We start from the raw sequence: 14828 nt of genomic DNA, 5'->3' as shown, positions 1-14828 counted from the left end.
CTAAGTAAACTACATACTTCATAAATTCCAGTAACTCTCCATAACTTATAGGCTCAAAAGTAAACTTACTGACACTTAAGGCTTTCATAAGTTGCTTTTAATATAACTTCCCCTGCTTATTACATATTAGTACCTATCATGCATTCATTCCTCATTATGGTCAAAATGATATTTTTGCTTTTCTTTTCATATAACAACATTTTAGCTTCCATCTCAGTACCTTTGCAAGACTGTATTCTATGCCTGGATTGCATTCCATTTTCAACTCTATCTTTGAGAATCAGTAGTATTCTTCTAAACTTAGCTCAAATGCTGCCTTTTGAAGAAGGTCTTTACTGATCCTCCTTGAGAATATTATTTATTATGTAAAATTATTTATGTATATTATGTATTTATGTAAGTATGAATGTGCATCATGATTGCCAGGAGAATGTAAGTTCTTGGAAATTAGCAAGTGTTTCACCGGCCTTTGTATCTTTAGTGCCTAACACAACACAATACCTAATACTTAATAAGTGCTTAGTAAATGCTATGATTGATTGATAGCATTTTCCTGATTGACAACCCTTGATAAAAAAGGTAATGATATTATGTTCCATTTTGTATATGTTTGTGTCTCTTTTTTAAAATCATATCTTCTATTTCTCATTGTTTATTAAAAATCTTTGTAATAAGATATTCTAGCTTTTGTTAAGAATTAAAATCAAGCTTAGTGACTAATTGTTTGGAGCATTTTCCGTTTAGTAGTACTGTGGAGTTTCTCCATAGAGAGGCTGATATGTTTAAGCTATTAATTAGTTCTTTTCAATTCAATTCAATAATAATCCTAAATTTCATACTATGTATGATCTTGTATACAGAGAGATTTACATTATATTATATTATATAAGTTTACATAAATATAAGTATATATTCTAGAAAATAATTTTTAGGGCAAAGAAAAAGTACTAATATCTACAATAGAGGTATGCTTAGGAAAAACAATTAACTTAAGGATAAATTGAGATGAAATTAGCCTTGAAGATAATTAGGGATTTTCAAATGTGACAATGATGATCAAGAGTATTCTAAGGATGGTGGAAAGCCTTATGAAGCCTGAAGGTTTGTTGTGCACAGAGGGTAACAAATAAATCAGTTTGCCTTTAATCTAGATTAAAAGGAGGTCTAGGGGGAAGGTAGAAAAAATTTAAATCAGTCTCAACACATAGGTTGGAGCCTCTGAAAGGCTTAATATGTCAACTAAGGGAGTTTTATTTTACCCTGAAAAAAAATAAGGGATTGTTAAAGCTTCCTAAATAAGAAAGGAACAGAGTCAAATGATACATGTACTTTAGATAAAAAATAGAGGGAATACTCCATGAATGGAGGCAATATTCCATAAGTGGAGGAAATCTTCTCACTAATGAAATCATAGTTCATGAAGGATAAATACTACTCTATATTATTCATGGATAAATAAATATAGGTGCAAAAAAGATTTAATACATGGCAGAAAACTTTTTTTTTTCAAACTGACATGCCTGATTCTCTATTATATAACCAAGTAATAAAAGTCCTTCATAACTCTTTGCTTTTCTACTTTGATTAAAAAGGTGAAGAAAAAAAGGTTAAAATGGAGTTTTACCGGCATTCTCTTACTAATACCTTTGTAAACTGTCATCTCCCTGAGAAGTGTTATAAATAAGGAATAAAATTCAGGGAAAAAAAATTCATAAGAAGTCAAACAATTCCAGTAGAATGTGATTTTAGTGATTAAACAATTAACAATTTAGTGTTAAACAATTAACAATGGTTGATCTCATTGAGAAAAATGATAGATTTGTCCTATTTAATAAAGGAATTATTGCTGTTTTTGTCCTTAAGCAATGGGAATTATTTTTATGACAATGAATATTTATATTTTCTGTTATGGAGATAGAAACTTACCTGCTTAGTAGTTTGTTTTGTTTTGTTTGTTTGTTTTTTAACCATCTCTCCTATATGACATCTACTTTATTTTATCCCTGTGACAAGAAATTTTCAAACTACACTTTAATATATATGAGTCATTCCTTTATGTCTTTGAGCTATGAAAACCATATGCTTTATAGTCTCACCAGTACTGGGAATGCTGATTCAAAAGATATGAATGCTTTTGCAGGTTTATATTTTTAAGCTAAATGTATAAATTTACATTTATCCTACACAAATTTCACCTCATTAAATTTAACCTATTGTTCTAGCCTTATTATACTTTATTTCTAATTCTTATTCTTTAATCCATTGGGTTTGCTATCTTTCCTATCTCTATCTTTGCACCATTCACAAAGGTGATAAACCATGTCACCCATGTCTTTATTCATATTACTAATGTTAAATATCTAGAAATTGTTGTAACATTTGTAAAAATATTAAATTGCACAGGTGTCAAGGCAAATCCCTGGAGCATTTCACTTTAGATATACATTCAATATGGAAATTTGTTTAGAAGAATTTCACAGGTTTAGCCTATATCAGACTGTTTACTCTCCAGGAGAGGAGGGAGGAGGGAAGAAAGGGAAAAAAAAATTGAAACACAAGATTTTGCAATGTTGGATGTTAAAAATTATCTTTTCATATATTAAAAAAAATAAAATACTATTAAAAGTAAAATTAATATTAAAAAGATATATATGTATATACACACACACATATATTTAAAGTGTCATTTGCTTCTTAAAGAATACTTTTGTCATCTGGCCTTTCAAACAATTTTAAATATACTGGATTAATATACATTCCAACCTAGATTCCTCCATTTTGTGCATATGATAGCATAAGAGACTTTACTGAATAATTTCTTGAAATCTAAGTAAACTACATACTTCATAAATTCCAGTAACTCTCCATAACTTATAGGCTCAAAAGTAAACTTATTGACATTTAAGGCTTTCATAAGTTGCTTTTAATATAACTTCCCCTGCTTATTACATATTAGTACCTATCATGCATTCATTCCTCATTATGGTCAAAATGATATTTTTGCTTTTCTTTTCATATAACAACATTTTAGCTTCCATCTCAGTACCTTTGCAAGACTGTATTCTATGCCTGGATTGCATTCCATTTTCAACTCTATCTTTGAGAATCAGTAGTATTCTTCTAAACTTAGCTCAAATGCTGCCTTTTGAAGAAGGTCTTTATTGATCCTCCTTGAGAATATTATTTATTATCTAAAATTATTTATGTATATTATGTATTTATGTAAGTATGAATGTGCATCATGATTGCCAGGAGAATGTAAATTCTTTGAAATTAGCAAGTGTTTCATCGGCCTTTGTATCTTTAGTGCCTAACACAACACAATACCTAATACTTAATAAGTGCTTAGTAAATGCTATGATTGATTGATAGCATTTTCCTGATTGACAACCCTTGATAAAAAAGGTAATGATATTATGTTCCATTTTGTATATGTTTGTGTCTCTTTTTTAAAAATCATATCTTCTATTTCTCATTGTTTATTAAAAATCTTTGTAATAAGATATTCTAGCTTTTGTTAAGAATTAAAATCAAGCTTAGTGACTAATTGTTTGGAGCATTTTCCGTTTAGTAGTACTGTGGAGTTTCTCCATAGAGAGGCTGATCTGTTTAAGCTATTAATTAGTTCTTTTCAATTCAATTCAATAATAATCCTAAATTTCATACTATGTATGATCTTGTATACAGAGAGGTTTACATTATATTATATTATATAAGTTTACATAAATATAAGTATATATTCTAGAAAATAATTTTTAGGGCAAAGAAAAAGTACTAATATCTACAATAGAGGTATGCTTAGGAAAAACAATTAACTTAAGGATAAATTGAGATGAAATTAGCCTTGAAGATAATTAGGGATTTTCAAATGTGACAATGATGATCAAGAGTATTCTAAGGATGGTGGAAAGCCTTATGAAGCCTGAAGGTTTGTTGTGCACAGAGGGTAACAAATAAATCAGTTTGCCTTTAATCTAGATTAAAAGGAGGTCTAGGGGGAAGGTAGAAAAAATTTAAATCAGTCTCAACACATAGGTTGGAGCCTCTGAAAGGCTTAATATGTCAACTAAGGGAGTTTTATTTTACCCTGAAAAAAAATAAGGGATTGTTAAAGCTTCCTAAATAAGAAAGGAACAGAGTCAAACGATACATGTACTTTAGATAAAAAATAGAGGGAATACTCCATGAATGGAGGCAATATTCCATAAGTGGAGGAAATCTTCTCACTAATGAAATCATAGTTCATGAAGGACAAATACTACTCTATATTATTCATGGATAAATAAATATAGGTGCAAAAAAGAAATAATAAATAGAAAATAGCATTCTCTGTCTGTCCTTCTGGCTAAATGAGCAGAATATTTTGATCATTTTTTCTTCTGGATGTAAAGAAAAATTTCCATAACAATTCAAACTGTCCCAAAGTTGAATGAAATGTCTCCTGAGTTAATAGGTCTCTACTCCCGGAAGTCTGGCCAGTGGAATTTGAATTACTCCTTGACAGGAAGTTATAGAAGGAAAACCTTTTCAGGTATCAATCTGGGTTTCAATTTACTTGTTGCTGAAATTAGAAGGTTGATCTATATGTCCTTTGAGTTGTCTTTCAACTCTGAAGTTGCCTAATTGTATACTTGCCAACCTTCACACTTGCCCAGTTAACAGCACCTATTCTTGAGAAAGTAATATGTCAGTTCAACTGATGTGTAAGGAGGTACCAACACAAACCGATCTTAAAAAGAAAGAACAACTTTTGGATGGATTGGAAATTAGATTAACCCTTGTTATGTACCACAGACACAAATGCTGACATATGACATTTGGAAAAATGAGGAATAGCTATGCATCCTAGGTTGCAGCATCATATAGCTACTCCAAACTCTAGGCATATTCAGAAAGTTTCAGAACACATTATTCTTGAAGCATAGGAGAAAAGGTTTGTGGGTAAAATGAAGGAAACAAAGTAAATTTAGAGGTAATAATGCAGTCAGAGTGCTTGAATTATGGTGCAAAGTGAAGAAAGTGAGATGGAGACACAGAGTGAAGAGAGAGACAGAGAGACAGCTTTATGGTTTTCCCCTTTTGTTCTGATTTTTATTACATAACATGACTAATATAAAAATGGTTAAAATGATTGTTCAGAGAGAGACACACACAGAAAGACAGAGACAGAAAGAAAGTATGAAATGCAGAATAAGTTCATGTGGGGAAGTGGTAGAATCTTGGAAGTCCCTGAAGATTTTGTTTTTGTTTTTAAATAAGAGGAGTAAGTCTTATTATGGTAGAGTTTTTGGAAAGTGTAGAACATATGCAAAAGGAATAAAGAAGCAATGTGTGTAAAGGTTAGGATTAACAATATCAGCAGGTATATAGGAACTGGATATAAGTGTGAGTTTTGGACAGGTTATGGTATCTGCTCTATGTCTTGGTCCTATTTTTACCCCAGCAATCCTCCTCACTCTATTTAATATTAGAGAGGAATGAAGAGAAAACTTAGCTGGTTTCTATTTTTGAATGACAAATTTCTGAACTTCCCATTTTCTCTGTAAGGAAGAGTATATGAAAGGCCTAAGAAGGCCTGTAGTACCAAACATTAGAGATAACAAAATGGCTTTGAATTAAATTTCCTTACTAATATAAATTAGAAATTCAGGAGAAATTTAGAAAATCATAAGATTGAACCCATGCAGGGAGTTTAGAAATTATTTAGAGCAACTTTTTCACTTTACAGATTAAAAACAAAAACAAAAACCAAATAAAAGAAACAAAAACCGAGTCCCAGTAGAAACTAAACACTTTGTCCAGGATAACAGAGTTAGAAATTAGGATAGCCAGTAGACTGATTTCTGAAAAGTCTGGAAGGACTTACATGAACTAATGCTGAGTAAACTGAGCAGAACCAAAAGAACATTGTTCACAGTAACAGCACATTATATGATGATTAACTACAATAGACTTAGATCTTCTCAGTAATACAATGATCCAAGACAATTTGAATAGACTTGGAATGGAAAATGACATCCACATCCAGAGAGAGAATTATGGAGACTGAATTTAGAAAACACCCTTTTTGTTGTTTGCTTTATGGCTTTCCCTTTTTGTTCTGATTTTTATTATATAACATGACTAATATAAAAATGGTTAAAATGATTATACGTAAGGGAGGCAAGAAGAAAAAATTGGGGACTCAAAATCTTACAAAAATCAATGTTGAAAATTATCTTTAAATATAATTGGAAAAATAAAATACTACTTACATAAGAAAGTAACTTATCCAAGAATCAAACCCAAGCTTTCAGATTCCAAATTCACTGTTCTTTTCACTATTCCATGAGTGATTCTGAATTTTTTCAGCTGGAAAGTTATTCAAAGCTACATGAACCAATTAATATGCTTTTGCTGAAAATGTGACATTTACAAAGGTATGGCCAACATGTTTTCTTAACAATATTCAGGTCAAGGAATGTTTTACTTTACTCTGGAACAAGAAAGCTTTATTTTAAAGTCATCAGTTTTATCTCCACTAAAATGATTAGATTCAGACAATGTTGAATACAGTAATGTTTGGACATAAAATAAGATTTTCCTATAGGGTGTCATTTAAGTTTATGAAAATGAACTTAATTCAGACTCTGACTCCCTGGAGTATGAAAACTCTACCCTTTATCATTAGTTCTCATCTAACTTAACTTTACATGAAAAAGAAAAAGCCAATTGAGTTATAAATCAAATATAAGTATTTGCTTTAGTACCAAAGTTGTTATGAATATGTGTGAAAGACAGCTGTGGGTAATGAATAGCTTGAGTCATGTCTTTTTTGGACTACATTTAGAGAAGCGTGGTGTTGAGTTCATAGGAGGTGATAGTCCTGTGGCACTTTGCATTGGTCAGACCCATTGTTAATAGGATGCTCCTTTATAGAATTTATAAAGATCATTAAATAATTGAATCACATCCAGGGGGAGTGGGAGTTGGGGGAGATAAATGAGAACACTAGCACTGTTACTACTACCATTACTGAAAACTATAATTTGCATTGTAAGGCTGGCAAAAATACTTATCATATAACTCATTTATTTTCACAACAAAGCAGTGAAATAGGTATTGTTATTGCTCCTATTTTATAACTGAGAAAATTGATATGTGGACAAGTTAAGTCAGAGTCATTCAAATAATAAGTAATTAGTGTCTTAGAAAGGATTTAAACTCCATTTTCACGAATCTAAGTCCATGTGCTTTACCATTGTGCCACTTAGTTACCTGTAGCACATGAGGACTAAAGAAAATAAGGATGTTGAGCCCAGAGAATAAAACAGAAAGTATGTGAGGATGAGGGATGGGGGGATGGAGAAAGGTGGTTTAATATCTGCCATAAATTTGAAAAGGTAACATGTAGAAAGATTAGATATGTTATACTCAGCCCCAAGAAGTGAAATGATGATTGGTGAGTGAAAAATGCCAAAAGGTAAATTTTATTTAAAAATAAGAGGAAAAAAAGTCCTAATGATGAATGCTATCCAAAAATGGAATGGGCTGTCTGGGGTGAGGAGTGATGGGTTCTTCATAAGTCAAAGTTTTCAAGTAGAACATTGATACCTATTTTTCCAGGATGTTGTATGCATTAGTATGGTGCATTAAGTAACAATTAGATTATATGAATTGTTGTGTTACCACCAAATTGGATGGCCTATAATTCCATTATTTGAATATATTTAATTGTATGACATCTTACAAAACAAGATTGTGGCAAGATTAAATAAACGACTATTCTGACCAATTAATCCCACAATTAATTAAAACACATATGATATGAAATATACAGAAAAACTGATTACAGACACATTATGATGATTCTACCAAGTATCAGAGATAGCTGGACAATTTTGTTTAGACCTTTAAAAACATGAAGATGCTCAGTCCAAATGTCAAATCCTAAATGTGGGATGTAAGACAAAATCTATATATACAATATGAGTATATGTTATTGATCCTACTCTGGTACTTCTTTGGATTTATAATCTCTTCAATGTTGGCTTTTCCTTTACTGATTTAGTCCATAATCTATCTAGGCTCTGCTGTCCTTTGTGACTCAAATTTATGGACTTTCATTTCTGCACATGGAGATCATTCAAAAGTTCATTGAATATTCTAGCATCTTCCTCCTGGTCTCGTCTGCTTTTGCATGGGTACCAATATAGAACATAAGCTATCTGATGCTTATGATATAGTGAATATTGAGGTCAGTGTCAGAAAGACCTGCATTCAAATTTGATTTTTCTCAATTAATAGCTATATGATCACAATTAGACTTTCTAAATTTCACTTATCTTCATAGGTATAGTGGGGTGATGATACCTATAAAGTATCATCTATCTGTATTATATTTTTTTGTTCTTGTTGCCTTGATTATATATATGGTAACACATTTTTCCCAGCTTTACATTTATCTAATAACTTCTTTTGTACCACTGCTTTTCCTATGTAATTACTCTTTTACACCAATTACAGGCTGTCCATGTACAGAATGGACCAATCTTTAACATTAATTCTCTAGAGACTCGTGTCTCATAATTATACTTTAATATCAATATCTTCTAGTGATGCTCTTGACAATGAAAGGATAGACTATTAGAATGAGGTACCAAGTAAAGATTTTTGAATCACCATCTATCATAGCTGGACTAAACATTTCTTTCCTTGTGAGAGATGATACATGCGCAGGATCCTCAAGTTGCAAAGACTCAAGATTCCATTCTATATTTTCCTTTCACATTTCTGTGATTCTAAATTATAATCTTGTGATCCATTTCCCCAACACTAGGTGCTTTCTACCATTGCTGCAATAATGTATGAAGTGAATGATACAGGTTAAAATGTAATAGACAAAAATGAAACATGAAAAAGCTAGATTTGTTCATGAGAAAAGTTTCTATCCATACTACCATTCATATTTTATATGCATTAATTGTAAAAGTTGATAAAATGAAGGCACAGACATTTAAAATGAGAATTAAAGAAGGAAATATTTAAACAGGAACAAAAAATTACCTCCTCCTCACTTTTATTCTTGCTTTTGCAATGAAGCATTTCTAAGCTACCTCAACCGAAGCAAGCAAGATTGGAAAATTATGTTATGTTGTATGGTGATGAATCAATTACTAAATATGTTAAAATCAATTGCACGATTTTGCAAAATTGAACATTGCACTTAATGTCACTGTCTAACTGAGCTGTTTTAAAAATAGATTAAATCCCTATAAATGATACCAGTGAACAATTACACAGATTACAGAGTATATCATAACTATTTTCAGCAGGACCTTTTCTCCAAAATGGTTGTTCCAAGCCACATACATGAATGTAATGGAGATGCATTTTAATGAAAGTCCATCTGTCTTTGCTGCCACTGGCTCTAACTACTTTGATTCTGTGAGAAGATAACCTCTGCCATTTCAGAACCAATATCCACAGGGAAGCTGCAAATATATTACTTATCAGTTTCATTTTTTTTTTTTTTGTTTTCTCCCTTCCCCTGAGACTATGTGTAGGGTCCACAGCTTCACCTATATGGAAAGACACCAGTAGACTAGATATTATCAAGCGTTCTGAATTTGTAATTCCAGGTACTATAGAGAATTTTTAATGTCCCAAGATATATGACTAAAGATACATACTGGGATAAGTTTTGAAATGTTAACTTAGGTTTCCCTCCTAGACAGTTTATTAATAAATGCTGTGGACTATAGGATCAGTATTATAAATCAGATCATATTTGACTCAGTTTAAATTGTACTTCTATGTCTGATCTTATCCTGGGTATAGTTTTTACATCTGCTGAGAAACTTCCTGAAAATATATGGAAAATGAAATTCCTGTGACAATATAATTTGTTTTACCCCTAAAAAATACAACTATAAAAGAAATAAAAACTGTGGCCTACCTCCTCTTTAGTAGAGTATCCCACTCAGTTAAAACTACAGAAGGGTAATAGGTAGTTGAAAATCTGTTTCAATTAAATGAATGAAATGTATTTTAGAGTTGATGAAAGTTTGTTTTTTAATAGGGATTTTCTTCTGTGATAAGATAGGGCTAAAATTGTGTAAGACTAGGATTTTAGAAGGATCAACAATTACTAGAGATTGAAACAATAATGAAAAGATGGCTGGTGGATCTGGATACCATGTAACATGAAAGTGATTACATGTATCTTCTAAGTGGAATAAAATAGAAACTATTAAAGATGAAAAAAGGAAAGGAAGAAGAAGGGAGCAGACACTGACCTCCTATAAGCCAGACATTTTGCTAAGTATTACTTTACAAATATTATTCAATTTAATTCTCACAACAGCCCTGTGAGGTATGTGCTCTTATTCCTTTGCAGTTCAAGAAACTGAGGCAAATAAAAATTAAGTGACTTATCCAGGGTCATAGAACTAGTAAGTTTCTGAAGCTACATTTGAACTCAAGTCTTCCTGACTCCAGGTGTGGCATTTTATTTATTGTGCCACCTATCTGAGTATTTGTAGTAGCAAAAGTTAACAGCAATGTTCTTGTTGCTCTGGAACACAAAAATTATTCATCAGTTTATTATAAAGGAAAAGAAATATTTTGATCTGATTAATGGAGAAAGTAACCACCAATGGGAAACTACATATACTAGAAGTTAAAGAATGGTCATGGTGTATTACCTCCAGAGAAAGGCAGTACTACATAGTGGCTTTGGGAAAACCTGAATGAAGCTTTGTCTCTAAGGATTTGCTATCTAACCAACAAAAGACTTAATCTTTCAATGCTATAGCCAACTTTCTTGAGACTATGAATTGTAGACAGCCAATTTACACTGGTGGAAGGCATTTCCATATCAAAAGTCACAGAAATAAAATTATTTTCTATATATCAATTTCAGTTTACATATAGAGACATATTTGTATATATTTGTGTTCCATATTATGGCATATATTATGCCAGGTCTAATATTTGAGGACCACTAACTCCATAATTATGGATTTAATATTGCTATAGAATAATCACTCAACTAGGTTCCATGATTAATCATTCAATTCAATCCAGCTATTTCATCAAAGTATAACTTTATCCCATACTGATCCATGAAAGGGAGAGAGAAATGCAAAACGGAACCATCCCTACTATTGAAAAAAACAGTCTCGAAGCATGTTTTTTTTTTTTTTTTAATGTTCTGAAGAGTAGCAAACACCTTTTCCATTGAAATCTTGAATGTTAACAAGATTACTGATGAATAAAGAAAGAAATAAGCAAATAAATAAATAACACCAGCCACCCTCCAGTTTCACACATATACACACATATTTATACACATACATATACAGCTTACACATATGCATATCATAGAGATCTGCATTTTCAAGTACAAAACACTTTTAAATACATTGGTAAAAACAAAGACAATAAATTCCAATAAACATTGTTGTCCACTTCAATCAGTGAGAGCTGAAAGTTGGAAGGTACCTTAGTCGTTTTCCTTTCTTTTTCTTTATGGTGTCATATAAATTATCCAAACCAACATTCACCTTTCCCCAAAAATAGACTGTCTCTGTTGGTTTGTCTTTGTTTTTATCTGGATTGAATTAAAGCCTGCCTGAAGAGCTCAGGAAACATCCTTGATAACAGAAACTATGATGCTCCTGACTCCTTAAATCATGCTTACCAGGGTCTCCTGCCATAAAATAGATCTTGCTGCTATGTGTGTGTGTGGGGAGGAGGGGAAGGAGACTTTCCCTTCCCACCCTCACCTCCACCCTCACCCATGGTTCCTGTCATTCTCTGGAGCTCTGCTCTCATGATTCAACCTTATAAGTCCTGTAATGGGCAATGTGTTTTTCTCACTTGCCTCAGGATAAAGTAATGGCACCTAAGCTATGTGAGGCATCCTGCTATAGTATTTGTCATTGAATAAGAGTGAAACTCATGCAAAAACATGAGGAGAAAAGAAATGGTGATTAAGGGATTGATTATAACTTGAAGAAGGCTTCTAGTGACATGACAAAGACCTCTGACCTAAGTAAAACTTTTAGCAAGTATTTGGATTTAAAAAAAAAAGCATATTTGGAGAATTTACAGATAAAATAAGATTTGTAAAGAGCTTAACATACTGCCTGGCACATAATGGTCATTTCACAAAGGCTTGTTGCCTACCTGTAGTAGATAGCTTAAACTTTGTATGATAACTCCTATCCATTTTTCCACGTGTTGGATTTTTTAAAAAATTATTGTAGCAAGATGAGACTTAGGAAGAGATAAAGCTAAAATAGAATACTGAAGATTGAAAATTCACTTCCTCAGAAAAAGTTATGGGAAGGGGCCCAACTTACCATTCAATGAAATAAAAAATATCTGGGGAAGTTATTTTACAAAGCAGTTTTAACATGGTAATAGTGTGTCATGCCAGTAAAACAATGCATGTAATCTTGTATTCTTTCTATGAATGCAACTATACAAATTAAGGGGAGGAATGCTAATAATATACTCCAACCTAGGACAGCTAAATAATGCCATAGTGTATATAGTGCCAGGCCTGGAGTCAGGAAGAATCCTGTTTAAGCTTAAACATGACCATGTGACCCTGGTTAAGTTATTTAACCCTGTTTATCTCAGTTTCTCATCTGTGAAATGACCTGGAAAAGGAAATGGCAAATCACCCCCAAAGTTTTTACCAAGAAATTCCCAAGTTGTGTCACTACTCAGACATGACTAAAAATGACTGGTTTGTTGTTTTTCCAACAAAAAATTGTCAGAACACTTGCAGGGGTCCTCAAACTTGTTAAACAGGCGGCCAGTTCACTGTCCCTCAAAATGTTGGAGGGCCAGACTATAGTAAAAACAAAAACTTTGTTTTGTGGATCTTTAAATAAAGAAACTTCATAGCCCTGGGTGAGAGGGATAAATGTCTCAGCTGCCACATCTGGCCTGCTGACCATAGTTTGAGCACCCCTGGCGAGTATTGTGTTCAATGTTGTTTGTCACATTTCAAAGGGACATATTCAAGATGAAGTGCCTCTAGATGAGAATTTCATATGAAGAAAAATTAAGGGAAGGGGGTTTTATTTGTCTAGAGAAATGATAAAAAAAAATTAAAAATATATGAATCAGGCTTTATGCTAGGTATTAGACAAACAAAATATTTTTTACAAAAGGGTTTGTCCTCAAGTGACTTCTGGTAGACCAGGGGAAACTGACGTATATAAAGAGATGTAAAATATATGCAAAGGAAAAAATTAGCCAGTAGGGAGGTGTAATGGGCTGAGGCTTGAGTTGATGCACTGAGGTCCCAAGCACATGAGGCTAAATAGTAATTGGACCATACTCTATTAATATATAAGCTTGGAGAAAGAACGGCCCCCGCCCACTCTTTGTGCAAGTCCTGATGTGTTGTATAGGAAATGATGATTTTGGTGGGTGGAGGCAGGGGAGTGGAAAAGGAAGGCGAAGGAGAGACTTTTTGCATTGCTGTTGTGACGGTTAGCTCAGCGCAGATCGCTCTCTGTTAGCAGGCTTCCTGGCGCAGCTGCCCATATTGCTATAGCAATCTTTCTTGCCCATATTGCTATCGCAATCTTTATTCACCTCTTCACTTTAATAAATATTGAAGATTTTTCCCTTAACCTGAATTCCTGACTCCGGCTGATTTTAAATACGTGGTCATTACAGGGAGGAGGATAATGTAGTAACTAAAGGATTAGAAAAGGACCTTCTGTAGAAGGTGATGTTTGAGCTGAGCTTTGAAAGAAGAAAACCAGGGATTCTAAAAGGGGAAGATGACAAGGGAGTGCAATCTAGAAATAGAAAAATTTGTGCAAATGGAACATAAGGTGTGTGAATGGAATAATAGGAAATAAATTAGAAAATATAGTTGAAGCCAAATTGTAAAAAGTTTTACATGTCAAACAAATAGTCTGTGTTTCATTTTAGGGGCCATAGGAGCCACTATTGTTATGAGAAGAAGAGTATTTTAGGAATGTCACTTCAGTAATTGTGTTTGGGCATGCATTGAAAAAGGGATCAGGTAGATACAGGTAGTCCAATTAACAAATTTGCAACAATTCAAGAGACAGAGGATGAGAACATGAATTAGAGAAGTATGAGTACAGATAAAAGGTATATATGTGAGAAAGCTTATAGTAGGTAGAATTGATAAGATTTGGCAATTGATTGCCAGGGAAAAAAATATTGACAGGGAAGGGGAAGTAAAGAATTAAAGATGTCTCTAAGGTGAAAAGGGATTTCTGGAAAGATAGTAGTTTGCCTTTGATGAAAATAAGAGAATTAGGAAAAGTAGTCAGTTGTGAACTAAAGGTCAAGAGTTCTCTTTTGGATCTATTGAGTTGGTGGGGCCTAGAAGACTTGCAGTTGTATATGTCTGTCCAACAAGCAGTGGAAGATACAGCATTGGACTTAAGGGAAAAGACTACAATTGGCTAAATAGATTTAGAAACCATCTACACAAAGATAATCATTGATATCATAATAACTGATAAGATTACTGAAAAGGTATTTCAAGATAGAGCTTAGAAGTATAATTAAAATAAAGAGTCAAGGTATGCCTGGTGATCAAGCAAAGGGAAACTGAGGAGCAGTGAGATAGGTGGGAAGAAAACCAAAAAAAGGCAAAATTAAAAAAAAAAATAGGAAGGTGTATTTAGAAAAGAAGATGGTTACAAATGTCATGTTCCATGGAAAAGAGAAGAATAAATATTGAGAGAGGGACATTGAATTTACTTACTGGGTGAGTGATGAGATTAGAAGATAGATTTTAAGGGACTGAGAAATGAATGTGAGGAGTAAGAATGGGAGCT

Source organism: Antechinus flavipes, chromosome 2, assembly GCF_016432865.1.
Source record: "Antechinus flavipes isolate AdamAnt ecotype Samford, QLD, Australia chromosome 2, AdamAnt_v2, whole genome shotgun sequence".
Classification (NCBI taxonomy): Eukaryota; Metazoa; Chordata; class Mammalia; order Dasyuromorphia; family Dasyuridae; genus Antechinus; species Antechinus flavipes.
The sequence above is the reverse complement of the archived record's forward strand: the minus strand, read 5'-3'. Positions refer to the sequence as shown.